Here is a 27,374-nt window from a genome sequence, read left to right as displayed (position 1 = left end):
TATGCGAAAGTGAGCCTATGGTTTTAAAATAGTGCGTTCAGGTACTTGGAATAGAGCTAACTTTCAAATTTTTAAGGGAAAGTATTCCTTCTTGGAGATTCAGGTTTTGTTTTTTCTCCTTTCCATTTATACTGTCTACCCCTTGGCCATCTTACTTTCCACTAATTCATGCACCCAACAATAGGGAGAGAGGGAGGAGGTGAAACAGAACAGCTCTTTTTCCTCCTCATTAGCACTTCTGTCCTACATAACAATATCCAATTCGAAAATCAGCAGCATCTGGTCACAAGTGTATTTGGATATAATTTACATATTCTAATACAGACCATTCTGAGGTCATTTCCAGGCTGAAATTCTGTAATTACTACCTCTAGGATTGTCACTTGATCTCCTCCTGATCAATAATTACCTCTGATCTAAGTAAGCTACATGGCAAGGTAGATAGAAAGGAAAAGGAGCTGACCAAATTGGCACGGGAGTATTACATAAACTGCCAGGGAAAACATGGGGTCCATAAAAACCCCCAAATCTTCAAATTATTATATAACTGTCTCCAGGGAATGACACTAATACTGATAGATGAGAATTTGAGACATGCATGTCAACTTAGAAACACAAAATTATAATGCCTATTCTTTTATATACTTTTTTATTAAATCTACTGATTCACCTAGTAAGTCATTATATACACAAAACAGTAATTTCCAGAGTTCCTAAATATTTCCAACATATTCAACTTAGGGATCCAAGATTCTGAACATGCCATCACCAAAAAAAATTGCAAACCTAAAAAACAAAAAGGAAAAAAATTAAACAATGTCAAAAGGAAAAACTTTTTTAGAAAAGGTCAATATTTACTTTTATAATTTTCAAAACGACATTTTAAAGTTAATGTTTCTTTCTCATCTTACAGTTATAAGCTCTTAAGTCTAACATTAAAGTTTTGCTTAGAAACAAGGCAGTTTACTTATTAAAAAATATTAAACTATACTCACACATATCACCTATTTAGTATTTACTGGGTCCAAATATCTTCACATTTACAATTTCAGGCTTTAAAGTGGCATTAAGTTCTAGATTTTCTTTTAAAAGCTATCATTATGGTGACAGACATACAGATGCATAAATGCAATTACTGATTCCATTCTTACATAACACATGCCTTTAGAAACCATATTTTTAGCCAATTAATAGTGGTTAAAGTCTCTGTACTTCTATCCCATTAACTTTTAGCACATGAAACAGAAAAGATGACCTTCAACGGTCTTCTAACCTCGACAATGGTCAATTTAGATAGGCTTTATTTGAAAAAAAAATTTGGGGGTAAACATAAGAAACGAGAATTTCAAAAAATAAAAACAATCAGTACTTGTTTCTCATTAAAGCATTAATACACGAAAGTGAACTATATGAACACTTCTATAGGCTTAAAAAAAGATGCTTTTTACATTAGCCTATTTAATTTTTCCATAGAAAAGCAAGAGTTAAAGTTCACATTTCAGAAGAGTAAAACAACACATCAGCAGATATGGAAAACAAAGAAACGACCTGTTGTGTACTGTTTCTCTTTAGGACAAAGCTAGACTGACTTATTTAAGTATAAACTGAGATCACAGACATAAAATCATTACACTCCAGTCAACCTAAATAGTGCCTGGATTTACATGGCATGTGAATAAGTCTACCATCACAGAAAGCCACGTATACAAATAAAAATACATTTTAAAAATTTAAGTCACTCTTGACGTTGGAGAAAATACTGTTTGTAGAGAAATGAGGGAATGTAGAACTAGAGCAACAACTGAGCCCCTGGAAAAAAACAGGAAAATAAGTGTGACTTTTAAAAATATATTAATGTTGTCAGAGTTCCGTAGAATCTGCCCTCTGTCTCATCCTCTGGAGTGGGATGACAATTTCATTTTCTTGGCATGCCACCAATTAAACAAGTGGGTAATTGAGGCTAAATATAAGTAAATCTGTGATACTGTTTTTGCTATGAACATTGTTACACGTAGTACAAGAAAGATCAAATAACCACTTACTCTGAAAAGATGGCTTAGTATAAAATCTGAACTTCAGCAAAGAACCTACTGGACTTCTATTCCTGGGGGAATTAAGCCTAGTAACTGCTTTTCTAAGCTCTGCTACATCATTATTTTAACAGGACATGGTCCACTGGAATAAACTTAATAAACAGCAGCAGCCCCGAAAAAAGTTTTACTGTAATAAAGACAAACAGTGCTCTTCTCCTCAACTATGAAACAGACTTTGAACTAAGTTACCTGCAATAATTAAAGCAGAGTTAACTGATAACCACTAACATTCTTCATAGGACTTTACATCTTAAAAAGAAAAACAAAAAAGCATCCATAAGACATCAAAATTTTTTGTGACAGCAAAAGAAAGCTGTGACAAGAACCCTTACTTTCTATTCTGAAAAACTTAAGTCTGCAGTCCCTTTTAAGAGCAAACCCTATTCGTTTCAAAGGAAGACAATTATTTCAATCTGCAAATTCCTAATGGCTTAGGTGTTTCCATATAAATATTTTGTCACTAGTTAAGTAGCTCACTAGAGCTCACTAAAACGTTTAAACTCTAAAAGGCTTAATATGTCGATTTACACAACTCTTTACATTTGAACCAGTTTAGTTAGAATATATCAGCATGTTGTTTAATACTTTTTGTTCACAACTTAAGATTTTTTTTTCTTAAGGAGGAAGGAATTGGGATAAGAGAACAGACATGGAAAAACATGAAGGCCTCTCTTTCTCTTAGGTTTTGCCATTACCATTCTGTTTGAAGTGGTTTCAGGACGAGGCGATCGCACACCTTCTAGTCAGAAATCAGATGGCCTCAAAACAACCTCATCTCAGTCTTAGGCCTCATGTCTTTCGCTTAGAGCTAAAAATAAAAATACACGTGAATGAACAAATGATCATGGAATGAAATCTCTAACATGACACTAAAATATATAAAATATCAGAAGCCATTTTTATCACAGAGAAATGAAAATGTACACATTTCTATCCAGAGCATCACAATCCTATTTAGAACGAAAGGCTGCTCTTCTTATCCCATCAGCTGCCGGGCGTAATAGTAACAATGAAAATTTAATACCAAGGCGGTTCTACAAAGCTACACTAGTATTTTATTCATCTCCTGAGATTCTGAAACGTTCCTTTTTTTTATGAAGTTAAATATAAAAATATCATTAATGAAGCTAATGACACTAGATAGCAACTTAGCTCTCTTTATGCAAATAAACCAAGGTAAGGAAAGGAAGTATAATGCTGAACCAGAACAACGGGCTGGCCCTAGAAATATATGTGTCTATGTTTAGAAACTCCGAATTCCAACAGCCACAGTGGTAGTACATGAAAAGTAACTTGTTTCTACAATCAAAATAGGCATTCATTCATTCCACAAGTACTGAATGTTTCTAAGCGCTGGAAGCCAAAGGCTGAACAGGAGAGCGGGGTTCCAGACCTCAGCAAGTGGGATCCTTGCTTTCTGAACTACCATTTCAAGTCTGGGCTATCATGCTAAGGAGACAGAAAATAAGGATTGCTATGTTTCCATGAAAGGGGGGAGGGCAGTATATATTATATGACAAGAGAATGAGACTGCAGGATTTAAAACAAAATCCACTGAGAAGCCTAAATCTTACGCTGAAAGTGACGTCCAGCCATTATTTGGTCTCTGTAGTGTGAAGCTTATATTTCCAAAATCCTCATTAATCCTGCAAATTAATTCTCCTCCATTTGGAGAGCACTGGTAGTTTCAATCCCAAATATAAATGTCTCACACTATTTCGCAAGGTTAAACCAGCCAAGTACCTTCAAAAATCACTTAATATAAGAGTCCTTCATTCAACTGAAGCTGTAATTTAAAATTCAGAAGTTCTGCTGCCAAAGTTGCACTTCAAGAATCGGTCCTAACTACAGTGTAATGAAGACAAATAGCTTATGAGATTTTTTTTTACACCATATACTTCCATTATATAGAATTACTAAATTATCACTAGAGTCTATACTAACAACATTACTGTTTAATGCTTTGCATTTCTCTGCTGGATCTATGTATAGCAATGAAAGCCTTTCATTTTGTGGGAACATGGTACATTACCAAAAAACATCAAAATGAATCTTAAATTTAAGCTTGATGTTCACCTTAAATCAAGAGTAGTAAACACATTTCCTGGGTTCGCTTATCTTCTGTAATTTTTCATGTGAAGTCCAACTACATTTAATATCTAGACAAATGTAACAGAATTAAATGGTCTGACTGAAGTTAATAGATTTCAGAGCCATTCTTTAAAGTAATAACTTGTAATTTACACTTAAATATTTAGAATAAAGAAGAAAAGAATTGTTTTGAGCTTTACCTAGGTTTTAGGTTATGGTTTGCATCAAGTGAAAATACCCTTTTTTAAATCAATAAGCTCTTGGAAGTTCATTTCCCACTGATGTTCATAAAATGATTCTAACAGTCTTACATTTTGATACATTCAAATTTTAATCAAGGAAAACTGAATGCTGGTCTTATTTATATATAAGCGGTCACTCCTCCTTCCTTTACCACATATGTCATAGGTCCCTGCTCCTTTCAGTTTCAGTAAATTTCAGAGAAAACATAACTGATAGATACACTTTTTCTACTTGATGCCTTGAACATTCACTTATCTGTAAATCCCAAATGTGTCCCGCAGCAACACAGAGAACCTGTCCTTTCACGCACATCATCTCTCAACTCATGTTTGCTCCCATTCTTTGGCAAAAACGAAAAGTAACAAGAGGTTTCATCTGCCTCTCCAAAACTTGGATCTTTCCCTTAAGTAACTTTTATCTTCATTCCTTTTTGCTTCAATCATAGTCTGTTTTGTTTTACAAGTTACAGTCCTACCGTTTCCCTGAACCAATGCACCCAGGCAGGAGAAATGCAACAACACATACTGTGTGCCACTATGCTTTTAACAAGCTTCACTACTCCCACTCTGATCAAGGACTTCAATGATAAGTAATGAGATTTTATGACTCAGAAGACATGTCTTATAGCTTACTATAAGTACCCTTATACTCAGTCTTAAGTTAGACTAATCATAAAACTCCACTTGTCACATAGGAATGTCACAGTGAGGTCTCTCCTTCAATAAGATCAATAAATTCCAGTACATTAGTTATAAATGTCAACAAATCACAGAATCAAATTTCTATAAAAATGTCTATTATTTTAAGAACATCCAATTTTTAAAATACATTGTCATGAAAATAATTTCCTTAGTTTAGACTGTTTGTTTTTTAACAAAAAGGGTTATTACATGATACACTAGGAGTGAACCTGCAACCTGATTATTATGGTCTCTCCTTAGTTTACTTTGATTCTAGTACTTTTACATATTCTAAGATCTCCCTTCTGACACATACACATCTCATCTCCTAATCTAAGCAAAAACCATACGCATGCTATGCTTTTTTTCTTCTGATCATAAGCTATTCCTTGTACTGTTTAGTTGTAGGAGCAGCCTTAATTTACATGGGAATCCTGTAATAAATATTACATGCACAGCTTTCCCAACGCATCTCCATACTGTTTTACCTAAATGGTACTGTAAACACAAAATATTTATCAGAAAACCTCAAATCTCAAATGTAAGGATTCTATGAAAAGAAGAGAGAGTGCTCAAAAAATGGTGTTTAGACCACAGCTAGCCATTCGGAAAACTTAAGGCTGGCTCTCTCTCTACCTTCATTCCTTAAACCAAAATAAATTCCAGATATACCACATTTAAAGGGACTATAAAAATACTTAAAGAAAATATGGATGAAATGTTTAAATTAATTTTGAAGTACAGGAAGCTCTTTATGACATAAAACCTAGCAGCCAAAAAACAACCAACCAAACAAAACAAATCCACAACTGATTTTTAAAAAAGTAAAAACCAAATCAAACAAACAAACAAAAAAAACAAGTGTAAGCAAAAAATAAACAATAAGCCAAGGAAAATATTTGCAACAAAAATTTAATATGCAGGGGCACCTGGGTGGCTCAGTCGTTAAGCGTCTGCCTTCGGCTCAGGTCATGATCCCAGGACCCTGGGATCGAGCCCCACATCAGGCTCCCTGCTCTGTCAGAAGCCTGCTTCTCCCTCTCCCACTCCCCCTGCTTGTGTTCCCTCTCTCGCTGTGTCTCTCTCTGTCAAATAAGTAAATAAAATCTTAAAAAAAAATTTAATATGCACAGAGTTTTTAAAATTGTTAAGAAAAAGATAGCCACTGAAAAATGGACGATGATTACAGACAATTCACTGGGAAATAAAACTAACCTGCAAATGTAAGAAAATATCTTTAAACTCACTCAAATGTACGAAATGCAAATCAAAATGAGATGCTAACAATGGGTAATGATTAAATTCAAGAGTGTGGGAAATAGGGCACTCAAATATACCACTGGGAGAGGTGTAAGCTGGTATTAAATTTTTGAAGAACAATGATACTATCTACTAAAATTTAAAAACCCACATGCTTTTGACCCAGAAATTTGACTTCTAGGGTTAGATCCTTCAGATTGCTTTTCACAGGTAAGCAAAAATATCTGTACAGAGACTATTTATATATAAAAAATGAAAGAAAAAAATCTGGAAAACAATCCCAGTGTCTGTCCAGTATCCTAATGTCCAAAGGAAGCTGGTTAAAGAAGTTATTTTATCTCAGACAGCTGTGGAAAGGTGTCCTAGATATACTATTAAGTGCATAAATGACATTGTTGAATAGACATATGCCATTCTTTTCAAAAACAGCATTTTGTTTCCAAAAATAGTATTTTTTCAAAGGAATGCCAACACAGGTGAGTAAGAAAGGAAGAAATGAAGGGCACCTGGGTGGCTCAGTCGGTTAAGCGGCCAACCAGCCAACTCTTGATTTCGGCTCAGGTCATGATCTCAGGGTCCTGGGATGGAGCACACCGCACTGTGGCCTACAGAGGACACTTTCACTCCTACTCCTAAACATGAGGGGCAGGTTACAAGGTTGAGTTTACCTTCATGGACTTAATGGGCTATCCAATAGCCCCCCCTGTGCCACGAAGTTAGTCATCGATTGTTTACCCTATCTTCCGTCCTACAGAGATAGTGGCAATCTAGTAAAACTGTGCTACTGTTACCGATTTCTTCAGTGATCTGACTCCAAATCCAACTCCTTCACAACGACAATCTTGCTGTTTTATGTGAAATCCACTTTACAGACAGAATACATGAAACTGGTCAGGATTCCTGGTAAAACTTCACTAAAGAAAACCAGTCTCTCAGGTAGAGAACAAAGCAAAATGTGCTAAAAATAGTATTTGTCCATTTAAAAAATGGTCTTACCTCTGCAATTACTCTTGTATTTACCCCAAATCACTAACCAGAGACAGAATTCCTCAATTTTTCAGCATAAGTCATAATTACTCCGGCATGACCAGATTTTGGCGCTTGCAGGAACCTTCCACCTCCAAAAGGGACATACAGATCTACAGATCTATGACAGTGCATTGTTTGACTGTGAACCACAGAAGTTACTGGTATGTACACGATTTTAAACATTTTCTTTCTTCTTCCTTCCCCCCCACCACGCCGAGAGAGAGAGAGAGAGAGAGAGAGAGAGAGAGAGAGAGAGAATCAAAGGCAGGCTCCACGCCCAGCACAGAGCCTGACGAGGGGCTTTATTTCATGACCCTGAGATCATGACCCGAGCCGAAATCAAGAGTCAGACACTTAACCAACTAAGCTACCCAGGTGCTCCAAACATTTTCCATTAGCATTTTTCTTTAGCTATCAAGTCACTATAATTGAAAGTGTTGTGGCACTTATGAGTAGATTAATTCATATATCTAATTTTACTTGAGCCCTCAGTAATAGATTATTTCTAAACAGTTTCTCCTATCTAAGGGTAAACAGGGATCTTCTTTTTAAGGTTGACCTTTTTTATCACATAACTCCTGTGGAGCCTTAATCCATTTACATCTTCAGTTTCTCCTGGTAATAGCTCCTTTCCTTTTGCCTATAGACACATTCAGATCTCCTGATCCTAGACCAATCCACAATCCATTTCCTTGAATACATGACTCATCTCAGCTGATATCCTTCCTCTCTTTCTTTACTGCTGAATTGCCAAATTTGAAGAGTGATCTAGAGTTGGTTCATGCATTTAAAAATATTTCCTGAAAAGTGAATCACAGGGTCTAGGGATACAAACTGATATGGCGCCTCCCTCGGGGAGCTTATAGTTCCATTACACAGATAATCAGGTATCTAAGGGGCTCAAGATGTTATCATGAAGGAATAACACTTGAGGCTATGATAGAGCATCAACAGGGGACTTAATTTAGATTGGGCTGCCACTCTGCACAACCTCAGCACGTGCTCTTCTCTTTCTGGGCTGGGTGTTCTGGGATGTGCAGCTTGTGTGGTCTTATACGGCAGCCTGGTGGGGTCTCCTGGAGGAAGTGGCGTTCAAGCTGATATCTAAAGGCTGAACAGGAATTGGCTAGGCAAAGAGTAAGAGAAGTAGCATTCCAGGTAGAGGGAATTACCTATCCTCAGACAGGAAAGAATATGGTGACCTGGAGGATCAGAAAGAAGGGCAATGTGGGCAGAGACCATGGAAGAAGGGCAAACAGGTATGAGCCAGATCAACCAGTCTCAAATAGCACACTGAGGATTTGGGGCTTTAACCCAAGTGCAGTGGGAACTGCGTTTACCACCCTTAACCATCTCGCTCTTTGCAGCATCATCTCTACTCATACTATTCTCTAAACAGCCAGCCATAACACTTCTACCACACAGAATCTCCGTTCTCAGCAAGTGACTACATGTATACCCCAGACATACTGCGGGTTTGGTTCCAGACTAGTGCAATAAAGCAAGTCAAATGACTTTTTTGGTTTCCGTGTGTATAAAAGTTATGTTTACTCTGGGCTGTAGTCTACTAAGTGTGTGATAGCATTATGTCTAAAAAGGCAATGTATATTGTACCTTAATTTAAAAACACTTTATTGCTAAGAAGTTCTAACCATCCTTTGAACTTTCAGGGAGTCATAATCACTGCTCACGGATCATCGTAATAAATATAATAACATTGCAAAAGTTCGAAGTATTAAGAGAATTATCAAAATGTGACACAGAAACACGAAGTGAGCAAATGCTGTTGGAAAAATGGCACCCAAAGACTTGCTTGATGCAAGGGCTGCCACAAGCTTTCAATTGGTTTAAAAAAAAAAAAAAGGCAATATAAAATATCAAGTAAAAAGCATGATAAAACAAGGAAGGCCTGTATTCAGCATCTGAAATGGCTTCTATCCTGAGCTTGAAAACAAGCTGTCATTGACTCTTCTAACTTCTACTTCTCTCAGTATTCAGCTTGACGTTTTATACAGAGTAGGTGTTCAAAACCTGCACAAAGACAAATTAGTCTTGGAAGAAAACAGATTGATGAAAAGTTAATCACAACAGTGTAAGAATGCAATCATATTTAATAAGATCCTCTATTAAAAGCACATTTGAAACTTAACTTAGGGACTTGCCTTATTTTCTCCTGTATTGATAAAATATTTATGAAATCCAGAAATTTCTTTAAATAAATGCACAATTACAATTTGATTAGTCCACGAACACAATGCTTAGATGGCACCACCATTCTCTGCGCTCAGCACAGGGTATATGGCAGGCGTCTAGTTCTTCCATACTAGAATTATAAAAACTAGACAGCTGACATCCAGGTAAAATGTACATTCCACTGAAAAGTATGACTACTCTGTTACAAAGAATACAAGCCAATGACATCTCACATTAAACTAGCCATCAAATCCTGCAAGTTATTGTATGTATGCTTTACATACAGACTATTCATTCTGAAACTACTGAATATGTTGAAACTACTGAATATGCTATTTCTTCCATTTTTGATAATCTTAGCAAATGTTAAAAGTCAATGGCCACCACACTTACAGATTTTAGCAGGAAATTACCATACTTATGTTCTCTTAAATGAAGATAAGTACCAACTATTTTCACCTTACTCTGGTAGGCAGGGCAAGATGTCAAATTTGCTGGGTTCAACATTTAATGGCTCTACCCACATTCCATTAGAACTATTGGTACAGACTTAGAAAGAAATCTAAGATTTGTTTATTTAAAAAATATATATACTTCCTCTAACATGAGCTGTAGGTATTTCAGCTCTCTGCAGATCCTTTATGTTTACAGAATGATCTGCGTCGTGCCCAGAATCAGGCCATCACAGAATTAAGCTTAATTAGATATTTTCCATACAAAGCAAATAAAAATGTACTTTCATTATTCTTATATTAAAGTCCCCTACATTATGTGTCTTTAAAACCAAGAGTAAAAACTCTAGAAAGTTCAAATGTTATTGAAAAAATTCTCACCTGCTTCATCCTTTGTTTTAAAATGGCTTAAAGACCAGATTTCGTACATTTTGAAATTTAATGTGTATACACGTCCGAATGTTTCTGCTTTCTGATGTCTAGTTTTCACAGCAGCAGATTAGAATGTTTATAGGCCTTTGATGTCTCAGTCGTGCTAACAGGACCATGTTGTCTAGAAGAGATGATCAAACTAATAATTTGAAACCTCTAATAACTGGGCGGCACACTCTGACCGTGACAGGAAAAAGGGTCCGTGTTTGGAACTGAAATGGAAATTGAAAATTGCGCCAGTGTTGCAAAACAGAATCATGCTATCTTAATGTAAAAATGTCTACGATAAATTCATGCTCTATGAAGTACAGACCATGATATTTTTAATATTAACTTGACAGTGCTGAATAATCGTGTCATGTGCCGGTAGCTCCCGACCATACAGGCAACAAGTACAGCCCTATCTGGGCTCATGAGAAGAAAGGACATAGTAATTAAGAATACTGAAGCACAGTTAAAACTGTTAGTATCTTCCTGGTCTCGGTCAGTAACTGTGCTATAAAAGGCAGGCAATGAGAGGGACTCACAGACTTGAACTGCCTACATGACCTCTTACCGTCTCAAGTTCCACCCCTTTTCAGCATCCTTTCTGTGAAAAGCAACATCATCCTTCCAGTCAGAAAGCTTCAGAATTTGTTCGGTTCCTCACTAGCCACACCCCGCTCTCTCCACCGGAAATGCTCACTAGTGATGGAGGGTTATAGCAGCCACTAGAAGCCCCTGGTGGAATAACTTTAGTCTTCTAAACTGAAATGACAAATAATCTTTTAAAAATGTGTTTATTATGGAAAACTTCCAATATATACAAAAGTAAAGAGACTAGTGCAATGAACCCTCAACTCCGTTTCAACAGCTCAACTATCAACATCCTGCCTTTTCGTTTTATCAGATATCTCCACCCACTCCTCACTTCCCAGCTAGTGAGGATTATTAGTTTCCCTTTTTTTCCGGAGGTAAAATTTACAATTAAGCTTTTTTTTTTTTTAAACCATCTTAACCATTTTTCAAGTGTACAGTTTGGTGGTATTAAATATATCCATGCTGTTGTGCCACTGCCACCCATGCAGAATCCACTGCATCTTGCAAAACTGAAACTCTGCGGCCATTCAACTGCCCACGGCGCCTCCCCACTTGCCCCAGCAGCCACCTTCTCCCTTCTGTCTCTGGCAGTGTGACTACCCCTCACACCAGTGGAATCAGACAGTCTGTGTCCTTTTGTGCCTAGCATAATGTCCTCCAGGGTCATGTGTTTGCTTTTTTAATACATCCTTCCTTTTTAGGACTGAAGAATACTCATTTGTACGTACGGGCCACATTTTATCTGTCAATGAATGCTTGGCTTGTTTCCGCCTTTTGACACTGTGAATAACACTGCTATGAACACGAGTGTACAAACACTCTTTCAATTGTTTTCAATTCTTTTGAGTATATACCCAGAAGCAGGACTACTGGATCATATGGTAAGTCTATGTTTCAGTTCTTGAGGAACCTCCAGACTGTTTTCCATAGCACAGCTGTACTAGTCCACATTCCCACCAACAGTGTACAAGGATGATAAACCATTATTTCTTGACAAAAACTTTGGAGGTTACAAAGCACTTTCATATACATTTTATTACATAATCCTTTCAAATACAATTGACTAGTTGGGAGTCCTAATCTGTTGGCAAGTATACAAGATCCTTAAAAATCTATCACCATCTTTCCCATATTTCTGAATAAATGTTTTCTTCTAATCAGACTGGTTTAAGCAAACTGTGTTATACAATATTAGATATGTACTTCACTAAATGCTAAAAATATTAATAGTACAGGAATCAAAAGACCCAAATGAAAATATAAATATAATGGAATGATACTTGTGGCTCCCAAAGAAAAACTAACCTTAAAACAGCTGTATCTTAACACATAGCCTTGACGGACACCAGGTACATAGTTATTAGATAACAGGCTTGTTATCATTTTTATCGAAGTCAGAAAAACACAAACTACTTCCAAGTAACAAAAATGGCACAACAGAATTATTAGTAAGGAACTCAAAATTAAAATAACATTTTTTGGAAGTTTTTCTGGAAACACCCCACAAGGCAGCAAGCAATCTACTCCCAAGTTTCCTCAAATAAACAAATAGCCTCTTGGCATAATCTTGAAAAGTTTTAGCGCTGACAATGTCAGCTTCCCAGAGAAAAAGTAAGGCAGGAAAAATAAACACCCAATTATAAGCATTATTCAGTAATAAAATAAACAAGTTCACTAACACTCTAAAATTTAAATGATTAAAAGTACATGCCCCCACAAAAATATTTACAGTATTTTTCTTTTTGCTTTCAGTTGCCGACAACCTTCTGATTGCAGAACTTAATGCTCTTGTTATAAAGTTAAATTGGAAAATTGGAAAAAATCCTAGTCATTATATTTTAAAAATAAAGTTTTTTCATGGGGGAATTCTATTTTAACAAATACTCTAATCTGCTTTTCTGCTTCATATTGGACAATCAACTAACGAGGACAAACTGCATGAAGATATGCCCCACCTTTAAGACCATCTGCTACAAGGCAAAGCCTGATGAAGTTTCTTTGATACCATCACCAACCTCAAACTGGGCCTAAGAACAGAAATACTCACTGGCTGATACATACGTAGATCAAACATTCAAGTGCGTAAGAGTAGATCTCTGACCATCACAAGATATATATCCTCTTATTTTACACTTTCAAAGGAACTGAATCTCCTGAAGAAATCCGAACTTGTATTCTCTGCTCTGGGGCTGCTCTTCATAGTTGTCATGGCCCTCCTGCTTCATGTAAGGTATCTGCTCAAATGCTAATGCCTCAGGGAGGCCACCCTGACTAATCTGTCTGAAAATCAAACAGCCGTTCCTACCACCCCATCCCAACCAACCCAGAGCCCTTCCTTGTCCTGCGTGACTTTTCTTAGCATAATTTACTGTTAACATTACAACATATTTTAACTTATTTATTTTCTATCTCCCCTACCGGAATTGATTGTAATTTCCTGGCATTTAGATCTGAAACTATGTTCTATAGTATAATCATTCAAGGAAGAAAAAAAAAACTTTAATGCTATTCTGTTATCTAGAGGGTAGATCATTTAGTTTACTCATCTTACTCCATCTGCGAATTGCAGATGCTATTACTACTACAGCGAAGTTTCTACCCTAACCTCTGATGGACTCCAGATCATCAGTAACTCACTCATCCTCTCCCGCGACTCAATATAAATGCAGTTACACCTCAATTAAACACAGAACGCAACTGACTAGAAACAAACACATATTTCCTGTCTTCTGAGGTACAGAGGTCACAGGCAGAAGCTGGAGAAACAATTATTACAGGGGCTCGACAGAATTTGAGTAAAAGTTTTTGTCAAAGCTCAAGATAGTACTGTAACCTATGATCAGCAAACTGATCAAGTAATTATAAAAGCCAAACCCTGTGAGTCCAAGAGAGCACTTCAGGGTTAGTTGAAATGAAGAGAAGTTAGGAGGGGAAAAAAGGAGTTAAAAACATGACAGGGAGTGGCAGGGTGAGTAAAGTGGGGTGAGCAGAAACTGGTGAGCAATCAGGCAGCACAGGAAGCCCACAGGGAAAGCTGGAAGCAAATGGAAGAGATAAAGCAGGCAACGAATAATAGGTTACGCATGGAATGGCTACATAATTTCCAGGGTCTACCTTATAAGGGAAATGCAAAGGCCCTTGTAAAAAAAATAATAAATAAGACTTTCAAGGTAACAACAGGAAAACATTAAAGCCAGCGTGGGACCCTGTGCGCTGCCCATGAAACCTGCCCTGAGTGTATGAGTTGAAGACCTGAGGCAAGACAACCACTACTGTTCAAAGCAGCCAAAGGAGGGGAAGGCAAAAGCAAACCCCCCACCTCCAAGTACAGTAGGCACTCACAGAGGCCACGGACACCCGTGGTACAATTTACAGGGCAGAGTAAGGCCAAAATAGGTCTTCAGGCATTTTCAGGTTTGTTTTTTAAATAAAAGAGGGTGGGGGTCAGAGAGTGGTAACCTACCAACAGCTACTAACACAATTCCCTAGGTGAATAGGGAATTAATCACCACAAAACAGGAGGTTACTAGAAAGGGAATACAATTGATAAATTTTGGTGAAGGGGCATCATGAAAAAGATCTGGACATCAATATGGCTGCCTGAGAGCAAGAAGACAAGAAACCCGTAAGTTACATCTGAAATATATAATATAAAGAGAAACAGGGAAGACCTAAGACAAATTTTCTCCTACTGACTAATACTCAGGGTTAGCCATGGTTTAAAAAAATATATATCCTGGTAGACAAGAAAATGCAGGAATCTGGAGCTGGACAGGAAAAAGTTTTAATACCAGAATGGGTCTTGGGAGAGTTAAAAAAAAAAAAAAAAGAGAGTCTAAAACAAAGAAAAAAAAGAACCTCACAAAACTACCAGTTACATTACCATTCCAGAAGACAAATTTGTTTACTTTGCAGTTCATCTTCCAATTTCTGTAATGTTGTGATAATGTATAGGAGCAGACTGTCATTTTTTTTTAAAGCATGTATGTTAATTTATTTTCCTGATATCCTGATAGATTAAGTCAAACATGGTTCATGAGAAAAGAAAAACTAAGAAGAAAGAAAAAAAGAAGCTCCACAATAACTTGTAGACAGTCCCTCTGTCTTTCTTTGCCACTTTTAGGTCATGTTAGGAATTCAAATCTGAATTTAAACTTTTTTTGCCCTTATTTCTGATCTAAGACACCCAATTAAACACTGTGAATGATTAAATCTGATGTTTCTGATAATGTCCACAATGCATAAAGGTAGACTCATTTGTATTTCATTTTTGTTTTTTAAATTATTTTAGCTTCTCATTATCATCTTGAAATTCAAAGCATAGAGACATCAGTTTAATAATGAACTATTTATTTTGACCTCAGATAATGTATTTCCAACTTAGAAACTCAAATAGTACAAAATATTTCTAATAAATGCCTTCACTACCATTACTTTCCAAAGTATTATCATTTCAATGTGTCTCTACAATATCCTCTATTAATAAGACTAGAATATTTGGTCCATCTTCCAAAAGGAAAACAACTAAACCAAAAAAGATTAAGATTCTTTAAATTACTAGAGTAAAACAAAACTTCTGACATCTACTCTAAAACACTTTCTTCTCTCTGTAAATCAGTGCACCTAAACAACAAAAACATCTTTTACACTAAAGCACAATTATGTCCTACCTCCTTCCCTCTGGAAACTATAAAGCAGCAGACAACGTATTTGGAAAAAGGAGAAGGGGCTCTGTAAGGTGATGAGAAACAATGCTCCACACTGATCCCTTAAAGCAGTGATCCTAGGAGAGCAAAGAAGGCACAAAATGGATCCCACAGTCTTCTGTTCCAACTGTGGACTGCTCCATTATTTTGTTTTTAAGAATGGTAAAGCCTGAATCTTTTAGAAAGAATCTAAGGTCATCTAGTCTAGACTTTCACCAATGCTGGAAATCCAAGTCTATTAAGTGTTTATTCAGCATTTGCTTAAACATTTTCAGAGGACAAAAAGGCTGCTTCTTTGGAAAATCTTTTCTATTTCAGAGCAGCTCTGTTGGAAATCATTTTGGTCCTATACAATTTAGGAAAAATAAAAAATGTTACATTAATTACTTCTAGTAAAGGCAAACTCATTTTTTTTTCATTGTTCAATAATAAGTTCCAAGGTCACAAATCTCCAGCAGTTTGTTACTCTGGTGGTTCAACATCAAAGGCCTAGGCTCCTTTACTTGTTTTCACTCTGCCATTAGCACGCTGGTTTAGCTCTCTTTATGGTTTCAAGATGGCTCCCACCATTCCAGGCTTCACATGCAGACATAATAATGTCCAATGTAAAAAAATTATTTCTTCTCCTTCTGAATCTTTTTATCAGAGAGGAATATCTGTGTCTGAAGACCCCTAGCACACATCTTATTGGCCAGAATTATACCTGGCCAATCACCAGCAAGGAAATGAGTCCATCATGATTGACTGAGAATGATCATCATTTGTCCCCCTGGAGCTGGGGTTTGCCTTACTCTTGACAAATAAAGCCAGGCAGAAAGGGCAGATTACTTAAACAAAACCAAAATTCCCTTAGGAGGAAGGGAAAGGAAAAGGGCAGAGAGATGTATAGGTGATCCAACATCTGCTATGGGTACATGGCCTCAAAATCTTGTCTTTCAGCAATTTCTACCTACTGTCACTAGTTCTAACCTCTAGATCTAATTGGAAAAATCCCTGTGCCTTAACTGCACTACACATTCTATATGTGTAAACAACTACTTTGCTCCCCTCCCTCAATCCTAAATTCCTCTTCAGGCTAAGTAGTCCCATTTCAGTATACTGCTCTACATATATGACTTTGTATCTACATGTTTTTACCATCTTGATCACTCTTCAGTTTACCAATGTCCCTCACAAAATGCCCAGGACCCTCTTAAAATGTTTAGTACCAGTAATTAACTCCCATGCTTTATTTATCAATGCCATCTGACACTCTGCTGCTTCTCTGGACTCTCCTCCTGACTTCCAATAAACTTGATGGAAATTATAAACAGCTTTGTCTTCCATAACCTACACTTTGGTATTTGGAAAAAAATGATATAGTGCAAAACTCTACACTTAATTATGATATACTTCACCTTATTTTTGGCCTATCTTTCCAACCTAAGCAGGTGCTGACATTTTTTTAATTCTAAAAACTAATGTTTGCCACTTTCCTAGTTTTCATTATAGAAATTCAAACTTAAGAAAAAAAATCACTGATGTTTATTTCTCAGCTTTGCAGAAGCAGGGCTATGTCACTTGGGGAAAACATCTTATTCTCACAAGAAGCCTTCTGGGATTGTATTAACTTGTTGAATTTCCAAGATTCCAGAGACTAATCCTCACGAGGTCAGCAAAATAATCTCTTAAGTTACTCTGGTGTAACTGAGTAAAAGAATCGTAACTGAGTAAAAAAAAAAGAATCGAAAAGAGCCATTTCCCAGGGATGGACGGACTTTCAATGGACTAACTAAAACCAGAATGTCAATTCAAAAATGTTAAGTGAAAATCAGAACAACCAAGGAACCAAGAGAAATTAGAGCCCTGTGGTCAGTGTATTCCCACCTACCCCATCCACAGACAAACCATGATAGAAATCAGTATACCATCTAAAGAAACCAAATAACTGAATCATTTGCTCAATGAATTCTTTCATGAACACATACCACACAGGAAGCCAAATTATAATCAAATGTTTGTTTAGTGAGCAAAGAAATTGAAGCAAAAGAATCAGTTTTCTAACATCTATTCAACAATATCAGAGTAATAGTCTCATATATCATCCTCTGCAACAGAGTTATTACTCTAAGTATAACAGAGTACTAAATAGGGTACTGTGGCTGGTACTTGGATGTTAAAATCTGCCTTGGTTACCTGATGAAGAAGCTTCTTTCCTGACAGTCTTACTTCTTAATTAGATGCAATACAATTCCACCAAGCTATGATAAAGTGCAGATGATCTGGAGGTTAGCCCATTTTAAGGCCTGGGAGTCATAATGGTTGATTTCAAAGCCAACTCCTCCTTCTGGAAACTCTTAAGGGGGAGAATCCCTTGCCTCTTCCCGTTTTAGAGATCACATGCACTCATGGGCTCAAGGCCCCTTCCTCCACCTTCAAAGTGAACATCATTGGCAGTGTAGTATCTTCAGATCTCTCTGTCTGACACTTCAGGCTCCCTCTTTCACTTACAAGGCCCCCATATGATTACATTAGGCCCACTTAGATAATCCAGGATAATCACTGCATCTCCAAATCCTTAACTTAATCACATCTGCAAGGTCTCTTTTGGCATGTGAGGTAACATATTTATAGTTTCTGGGGATTAGGATGTGACATCACTGGAAGATCATGATTCTGTCTACCACAAAGCTCTTGTACTATTATAGTTCTACCACTGATTTTATGTTAACCTGTTTACATTTGGTGAAGATATCCCATTTTATCTTGAAATTTCAATACTGTTAACTAGGGAGGACACAGCTATTTCCATGCACAGTTCATACTAAAATTAGATGCATTTTCTATTGCAGTTTTCACACACAAAATGGCAGGTGTTTGATTCATCAATGGAGAAGAAAAGAAAATATAAAAGGCAATCATTAAATGGAGCGGGGGGTGGGGTGGGAGGGATGGGGGGACTGGGTGATAGACACTGGGGAGTGTATGTGCTCTGGTAAGCGCTGTGAATTGTGCAAGACTGTTGAATCTCAGATCTGTACCTCTGAAACAAATAATGCAATATATGTTAAGAAAAAAAAAAAAGAAGAAGAAGAAGAAGGTAGCGGGAGGGGAAGAATGAAGCGGGGGAAATCGGAGGGGTAGACGAACCATGAGAGACGATGGACTCTGAAAAACAAACAGGGTTCTAGAGGGGAGGGGGGTGGGAGGATGGGTTAGCCTGGTGGTGGGTATTTAGGAGGGCACATTCTGCATGGAGCACTGGGTGTTGTGCACAAACAATGAATCATGGAACACTTCATCTAAAACTAATGTTGTAATGTAAGGGGATTAACATAAGAATAAAAAAATTAAAAAAAAAAAGGCAATCATTAAAGCCCTCAAGGCTATATCAATTAATATGAGACAAATTAAACTACTAAGAAATAAGCCAGAATGAAGTCAGTATGTAAATGCCAGCTCCAACAATTCCTCAACCTCAAGGGGTCCTTCAAATCAGGGATCCTACCACCTTTTCATTCTCCCTACCCCACTCTCATCCTCACACCCTAGCTTACGTCTCCTAGTCCGTTGTTAATAATCACTCTCCTCCCTCATCTCACGATCCTTGGCTAGCAAAAACCCAACACTCCTCTATACAACTTTCTGTCCACTTCATGCCAGCCCCAGGACAATTTAACATGGTAGAAGAAAACCTCCATCACTCATCTCAAATGGGCTCTTTACAGCTGTCCTCTAATCAAACTACGTTTCCTTAATCCATCCTCTCTCTCTGAAACCCTGTACCTCCTTCTTCCCATCCTCAGTCTCAGCTGCTTCCTATTTCACTCAGCACACAGAACTTCCATCAGATCCTATCTCATCATCTACCCACTGACTTACAGTGTACCCTTACACTCTCCTTTCCCTCCTGTATGTCTAGATTGATTGCCAATTGCTTCATTCTACCTCTGATCTCTTCCCTTCTCTTACCAACTCAAGGCTGCAGCTCTAGCAGTCCTCGCCTCTCTCCTGCTTCATCAAATTATTCCTCTCTTGTGGATCATTTCTATAAGCATACAAACAGGCTGTGATTTTTCCCATTATACTCACCACCTCCAACCACCTCCCTCCCACCTTCTCCTGAGCCCATACACCAAGTGCTCACGCTCAACACAAAGCAAAAACTTCTCATCAAGGTCATCAACAATCTTTACATGGCTAAATTTAACAGTCAATGCTTGGTTTCCATAATACTTCACTTTAGACCATCAATCTCTCTTCTATGAAACATTTTTCACATTTCCCTTGGTTCCAAGACCACACACTTTCCGGTTTTCCTTCCACCCACTGGCCAGGCCTTCTCACTCTCCTTTGTTAGACTCTTCTCAACTCCCTAACCTCTAAAAGTTTAAGTGTCCCAGGCCTCACTGTCTACATTCACTCCCTTGGGGAAGTTTTTAGTCTCAGGACTTTAATTACTACCTGTGTTGACAACTCCAAATTTTCTATTTTTTAGTCTGGATCAGATCCCTGGTCTCCAGCCTCCTCTGTCACAAGTAGGTCCCTCAACAGGTCCTCTTAGATATCAAACAGGCATCTCTGCATATCCCAAACCAAATTTCCGATCTTCCCTACAGACCTGCTCCTCACAGTCTTTCTCAGCTCAGTATATGGGAACTCCATCTCATCAAAAACCTTAGTGTCATCCTTGAAAACTTTCTTTCCCTCACATCTACCACCATATCACATCAGCAGACCAAATTAGCTCTCCCTTCAAAATATATCCAGAATCTGACCACTTCTTACCATCTCCACTGTTAACCATCTTGAGCCAAGCCATCATCATCTCTTACTTAGGTTACTGCAACAATCTGCTTCCCCTGTTGTTCCCCTTGCTTATTTAATACATGCCGGGGTGCCTGGGTGGCTCAGTCGGTTAAACACCCAACTCTTGATTTCGGCTCAGGTCATGATCTCAGGGCCCTGGGATCGAGCCCCTCGTTAGGCTCCCCGCTTAGCAGGAAGTCTGCGTGTCTCCCTATCCCTCTGCCCACCCCGCCCCCCCGCTAGCACTCTCTCTAAAATAAATAATTCTTTTAAAAAATAAAATAAAATATTTAATACATGCTGTTTCTTTCTCTTTTTTTAAGTAGGCCCTTGGTGGGCCTTGAACTCATGACCCTGAGATCAAGAATCACATGCTCTACCAACTGAGCCAGCCAGGCACCCCCACGCTACTTCTGAATGCCTGTGTCCCCCAGAATTCATTATGTTGTAATCCTAACCCCCAAAGGTTAACAGTATTATGTCAGGCCCTTGGAGGGTGATTAGATCATGAGAATGGAACCTTCATGAATGTGATTAGTGCTCTTATAAAAGAGAGCCCACAGAGCTCCCTCTCCCATTCTGCCATGTGAGCACATAGCAAAGTGCCTACCATATTTTTGTAAATATTTTATTTTTTAAATTTTTTTTAGAGAGGGAGGAGGTGAGCGATAGAGATAGAGGGAGAGAAAGAATCTTAAGCAGGCTCTATGACCAGCGTAGAGCCCGACATGGGACTCGACCTCACAACCCTGAGATCATGACCTGAGCCAAAATCAAGAGTCAGACGCTTAGCCAACTGAGCCACCCAGGCACCCCAGATTTTTTTTAAGTAATGTGTACACCCAACGTAGGGCTCGAACCCCTAGATCAATAGTTGCATGCTCCACTGACAGACAGCCAGGCGCCCCAGGTGCCTGCTTTAAACCAGGAAGAGGGCCCTCACCAAAACATAATCATGCCAGCACCTTGATCTCAGACTTCCAGCCTCCAGAACTATGAGAAATAAATTTCTGTTGTTTATAAGCGACCCAGTCTGTGGTATTTTGTTATAGCAGCGTGAATGGACAAAGACAATATAACAGCTAGAATTTTTTTTTAATTATGGTTCATGGTTTACTCTATTGTCCCTCTTTTAAAGTAAGGTAAAATTTGCATGTAGTGAAATTAAACAGATGTTAGGTTTCAATTCAATTACATACACCCATGTAATCAAGACCACAATCAAGATACAGAATTCTTCTAACTTTGGGCTATTATGAATAAAGCAGTTACAAACATTCTTATACAAGTCGTTTTGTGGACATATGGGTTCCTTAGGTAAGAATCTAGGACAGAGTGCTGCGTAATAGGACAGAAACATGTACATGCATGTTCATAGTAGCACTATTCACAGTAGCCCAAAGGTGGAAATCGCCAATATCCATCAACAGATAAATGGTTAAAGAAAACGTGGTATATCTATACAATGGAATATTATTCATGTATAAAAAGGAACGAAGTTCTGAATCATGCTACAATGTGGATGAATCTAGAAAACATTATAAGTGAAAGAAATCCAATATTAAAGATCACATTTATATGAAATATTCAGAATAGGTAAATCCATAGAGACAGAATATAAATGGGTGGATGCCAGGTGCTGGGGGGAAGGAGATAAATAGGAAGGAATTGCTTAAAGGGTACCAGGTTTTCTTTCAGGGTGACAGAAATGTTTTGGAACTTGACAGAGATGATGGTTGTTGCTCAATACGGTGAATGTACCAGATCTCACTGAACTGTTCACTTTGAAATGGTTATGTTATGTACATTTCACCTCAAATAACAAATAAAACCCACACAGAATTTTTTATTTTTTGAAACAGAACAGCATTCAGACAATTTAGAATAACACAAAATCCAGTGTCAACACCACCATACATGTGAGTTGGATTATTTCACTAAAGCATGCAGTCTGGAGTAAGTCTTTCCAACTCTAGAGACTTTGTGGTGCTTTTCATGTGTAAAATGAAGACACTTCAATGGACTGTGAGGATCAACTGAGATGATGATGATGAAAACACACTGTAATGTGCTGTGTATAAAAAATTAACTATCTTTATATTAGCACGGGGTAAGGGATATGCTCAGACTGAGAGGGCCACAGACGATGAACAGCTCGTCTTGTAGGCACAGAGAGAGGAGAATCCAAATTAAGCCACACCTGCAAAGTGTCCACTGTTGGCTTCTATAATGTCCTCGCTTGTCAAGGGTCATACTTAGATTATCCTCAGCCCCAGTGAGTGATTTAACACTGCATTCAAGACTGGCTTGCAAGTGGTTGCTATAATGTGAGAGGGACTGAAGAAAGACTGCAGGAGATAAAAGAGGCTACTTTCCTGAAGCCATAAGCTTAAGAACCCCCAGTACTCAGGAATTAAAACAGGAAGCTAGTCAACTATTATGCCATCTCAAAGTTTAGTCCCCATTAGCATAGGGTAATAGAGTTTGACTATAGTAATTTGCTTATGTCGAACACTAACCAACATATAACTAGCCATGTAAAGGTAGCACTAACTAGATTTAACATGTCCAAATTTAAATGTTCTTAAAATGTAATATGTAACAGCTACCAAATGTACAAATAGTGATGAAAATTACTACTACTTAACCAACCCCATGACAGACACTGTGCAACATAATTTACAAATATTATCTACACCCCTTACACCAACCAAGTAAGATGTCTGCTTTAATCCCTATTCTGCCAAGCAACTGTGCTGAACCAAAGTAATTAGAAGCAACTCTGGGACTTGACGTGGGGTGGAGCTGACTTTGAAGCCCATGATCCATCCACTATACCCTGCTGCCTCTTAGGGTCCTAACTCCTAAGGTTCTAATCCCTATTGAATACAACTTCAGGAGGTGTACGATTAACTAAAGGTCTTACTATTCAGATAAATCAGATTCTAAACACTGGGAGCACTAATTAGACAGAAGGGATTAATTCTAGAATGGAATCATGCTGTTTGTAACTGTTTGAGGTACAGTTGTTGGTTCTGGGCTAGTCTGGACCCTCAGGTCACAATTAGAGCCTGTCCAAAGGGAAGTCTGGAAGGGTTAAATCACTTCAGAAGAACGCAATGACACAGCCCACATCTAGAACAATTCTTTGCATCTCTGCAGACACCCATGGGCCTCACACAAGTAAAGAAATAAATACACAGAAACACCAGAGTTCTCATCGCTTTAAGATTTAGTTAACGGGGCTCACAGGTCAATTTTGTGGCCATTTTGTCTTCCCCCCACCCCCCCAATATATTACTGTCAATTCAAAAGAAAGGAAAAGACAGGCTATAGAGGCTTCTGCATGCATGCAGAAAAAGCCAGCCCCTCAAGAGAGGAAAAGAAATCAAGCTGGCCTCAGACTTTTCCTCAGCAACATTTCATGTGACAAATCAACGGAGCAAACCTCTGTCTAGTTTTGAGGAAAAGAAAAGTGTGACCCAAGAATGTTATAACCTCCTTTTCAAGAGCTCATTTGAAGCTAAGGGCCACACACGGTCTGAAACACGAAGGATCACAGGGAGTCCAACACCCGTAAGTCTTTCTCTTGTGAACATTTCCTTCACCTTCCTGCGCTAAAACTGACACCTGTCACCTGACAACACAGCTTCTCCTGCAGTTCTCAGGAGTGAAGGCTGTGTTCCTCCCACATGCCACATACGTGAGCCCTTTGGGGGAATCTGTATCTTGATGATCTCAATGCCACTTCTTTTCTTTCTACCGTCACACATCCCAGGCTCTCTGAAGGCCCTCTCATCAGACTTGACCACTATGAAGAAAATCTCAACATATTCCCAAAGTAAAACCAACACAAGCTGGGGAACTGGAAATTGAGGCTAGTCAAAGACAGCTATTTACTTGGAAATGTAAAATACCCCTTTTGAATTCAAGAGGATATAAAATGGAGTATTTTAAACTAGAAAGGAACTAGCATTTTTAATTAGAAATCATAGATGAACCAGTATCTTTACTTAGAAATAAACAGTGCAAAGATGACGACAGACCAAATACTGTGGAATGTAGCCAAAGCCACGTGTAGGTACCTTTTAGGAGTTCACACTACAGTGAACACATCAAGTGATTCAAAAATATTACCATTACCTAAAATTTCTATTCTTTCTAGCACTGCTCTTTGATTTGTGCGGCAGGAATGCAGAGTGCCCAGGTGGACTGCGCACAGGCAAACATTTGGGGGACTGCAGCTTCTGAGCACTGTACAGTGAGGAGCTACCACAAGTAAGGAGCTCGGGCTCCAAGGCTCACTTTGCCACTACGCTAACTAGCCGAGCGTCCTGCATCAGCTAGTTAACTGCTCCGAGTCTCAGTTTCCGAGGCTACAAAATTAGCAGGATAGGCTAAATTAGATTATCTCTGAGGTCTCTTCCCCCTTTCAGAACTAAATCATTCTACCTGCAGAAACTTTTCCTGTTAACCTATTTTGAAGGCAAGCTTTTGTGTAGCGCACCTTCCCTGCTTGACAACAGACTGCACACATTAACCTTTTCTTAATGGCAATCACCCTAATGAATATTGCCTATTGTACTGTGTGCTTTAAAACAGAAACCACAATTCAAAAGCAAGAATAAGATAAATTTCTGCCTTCAAAGAGTAGTTCCTTTTCATTTGTCGAGTGATTTCTCAATTTAGTAGGATGGATTGGAAAAAGGGGTGGCAGGGGGGCAGCATACTCTTCTTTCTGGGGAAAATACTCCTGGTATTCAAAGCTAAAAGGTTTATCACTGCAGTCATGTTTTCAAATTCAAGTAAAAAGTGATTTTTCACTGTTCCACTGATGGAACTTTTGTACAAAACTCTTACCATCAAACATTTCTGGAGTGGTTCCTCCTTGTCTTTAAATGGTTATCAAATGTACAGAGCTCCGCCCTTCCACATCCACAGGAAAACCACTAGCTGTCCAAACCACCTCTTCTGCAAGAGTGAATACCTGACTCTAGAATTTAATGAGCATACTCATGGGACAAGGCCAAACATAAAATACCATTTTTCAAAGACTACACATATTTGGTGTCAAAGGCTATATAAGTAAGTCACAATACTTTAATTCTACCTGAATTTTAATTTATCCTAAATCTATTAGTTTGGGATTTTGCATTTGTATCTAATTTTTTTAAATCGAGATGAAAAGGAGGACAGGGAAATAAGACAGAGAGGAATATTTTCTATCTAGCCAAGTCAACTGTCTTAAATGATCCTTTCCATTTTTCTGCCAGTTCACAATAAATATGAAAAACAATTCAATTTTCACTTTTAAAAATCTCACCTATTTAATATACAACAGGAGAGAAGGGAAAGGGAAATTTGAGGGAAAAAGCTCAAGTGTCCATCTGAATTCTCGGTTCTCAATTGCATGGGAAATCCCTGATCATATTTCTTACATAAAAGGTCTGACAATAAAGTAGCAAAATCAGTTCTTCAGAGCCACAGAAGAAGCAATGTCACTATATATTCAACACATAGGCTTTTAGAAAGACAAGTAAGTCCTTTTCAGTTCTAGAACCAGACTAGCATTTAACATTTAAGATAAAGTAAAACTACTGAGTGGCTGGTTTCATTTACTTATTTTTGGATTGCTGTTAAACTGCTCACTCTCAGTTTACAGTTTTTTTAAATGCTTCCAAAATGATATATTTTTCAACAATTAAAACTCACTTCCTCTTCACTTTCTTATCAAGATCTGAGTTTGAAGTTTTCAAGTTTCCCAAAGAACAAGTATTTTACAATGGTATTTACACCACAGCAATGTAGTAGTATGGGAGGTCTTTAAAGGGAAATTCAGAGTTCCTCTCCTCTCTCCTCCTCACAACTCACCCACTCCCCTTGGACTCATCAAGATCTTGGGCAAGAACCTGGACATGTATGTTACAAAGGCACAGTGCCAGGGCACAGATATTAAAAAGGAAGGGTTCACTGAAAGTGGTGATGCACAAGTGGTGTGGTTTCTTTGGACTTCTTTAGGATAAGGGGCTAGGGGTTCCCAATTATGGCTAACACTCGGCTGTAAAAAAAAAATCTTTCAGGGCACCTGGGTGGCTCAGTCGGTTAAGCGTCTGCCTTCAGCTCAGACTGTGATGCCAGGGTCCTGGGATGGAGCCCTGGTCTCACGTGCTCTTTCTCAAATAAATAAAATCTTAAAAAAACAAACAAACAAAAAAAACCAATTTTCATTGACTACTTTGCAATTGACTTTCAGTCCTACTCACTTGAGATCTGCTTCTGACTGAACTCTGCTCTGGGTACTCTACCTACAGGCTGGATCACTGAGAATCTTGTATGAAACACTATATCTATCTCCTTCTTCAGACTAAGGTACAGATTGTGGACCTTCCATCCGAAGCCATGGGACATCCAGACAAAGTGAGGAGTAACCTGGAAGTAACGTAGAAATGAGAAGTAAAGTTAGGGGGCCCTTATAAAGTACACTGGATCCACATATGTGCATACCTACTAGAATCCAAATAACACCAAAACTTCAGTCCTTTTTTATATTCCACTTTACTGTGGCAATGTTAACACAAATCTGTGGAAAAACAAATGTATTCCCAAATAGTAAATTCTGTAGTCAAACTACCAGAATTCTAAGCAGAAGACCAAGAAATGAAGTCATGATTATCACATACGATGTTAAGTATCTCTCATTAAATAGGTATTTCCTGGTTCCCTAAATCCTCTACAATCACTTTGGTTCATTTATTTTCAAAAGCACACCCTCTTCTCCTGGCCTGTCTTCTTTAGCATGTTTCATTTCAAAGTGTCTTCCATATTAAC

The 27,374-nt window shown here is 38.1% G+C and overlaps 1 protein-coding gene and 1 long non-coding RNA gene across 3 annotated transcripts in view; both read right to left on the bottom strand.

The window, feature by feature from the left end:
* Positions 1 to 27,374, bottom strand: part of XKR6 (XK related 6) — a 319,338-nt gene that overhangs the window by 227,572 nt on the left and 64,392 nt on the right. The gene's annotated exons all lie outside the window — the stretch shown is intronic.
* LOC135363679 (uncharacterized) lies at positions 2,793 to 26,802 on the bottom strand. Its single transcript, XR_010409649.1, has 4 exons — positions 25,407 to 26,802; positions 11,030 to 11,220; positions 4,170 to 10,685; positions 2,793 to 2,901 (listed from the first exon to the last, which is right to left on the bottom strand). It is a non-coding gene; the product is annotated as an uncharacterized LOC135363679 (long non-coding RNA).

Source organism: Mirounga angustirostris, unplaced genomic scaffold (genome assembly GCF_029215605.1).
Source record: "Mirounga angustirostris isolate CCGP_5_RB_7025 unplaced genomic scaffold, mMirAng1.0.hap1 SCAF_2, whole genome shotgun sequence".
Taxonomy (NCBI): Eukaryota; Metazoa; Chordata; class Mammalia; order Carnivora; family Phocidae; genus Mirounga; species Mirounga angustirostris.
This window is presented reverse-complemented; position numbering and strand designations above follow the sequence as displayed.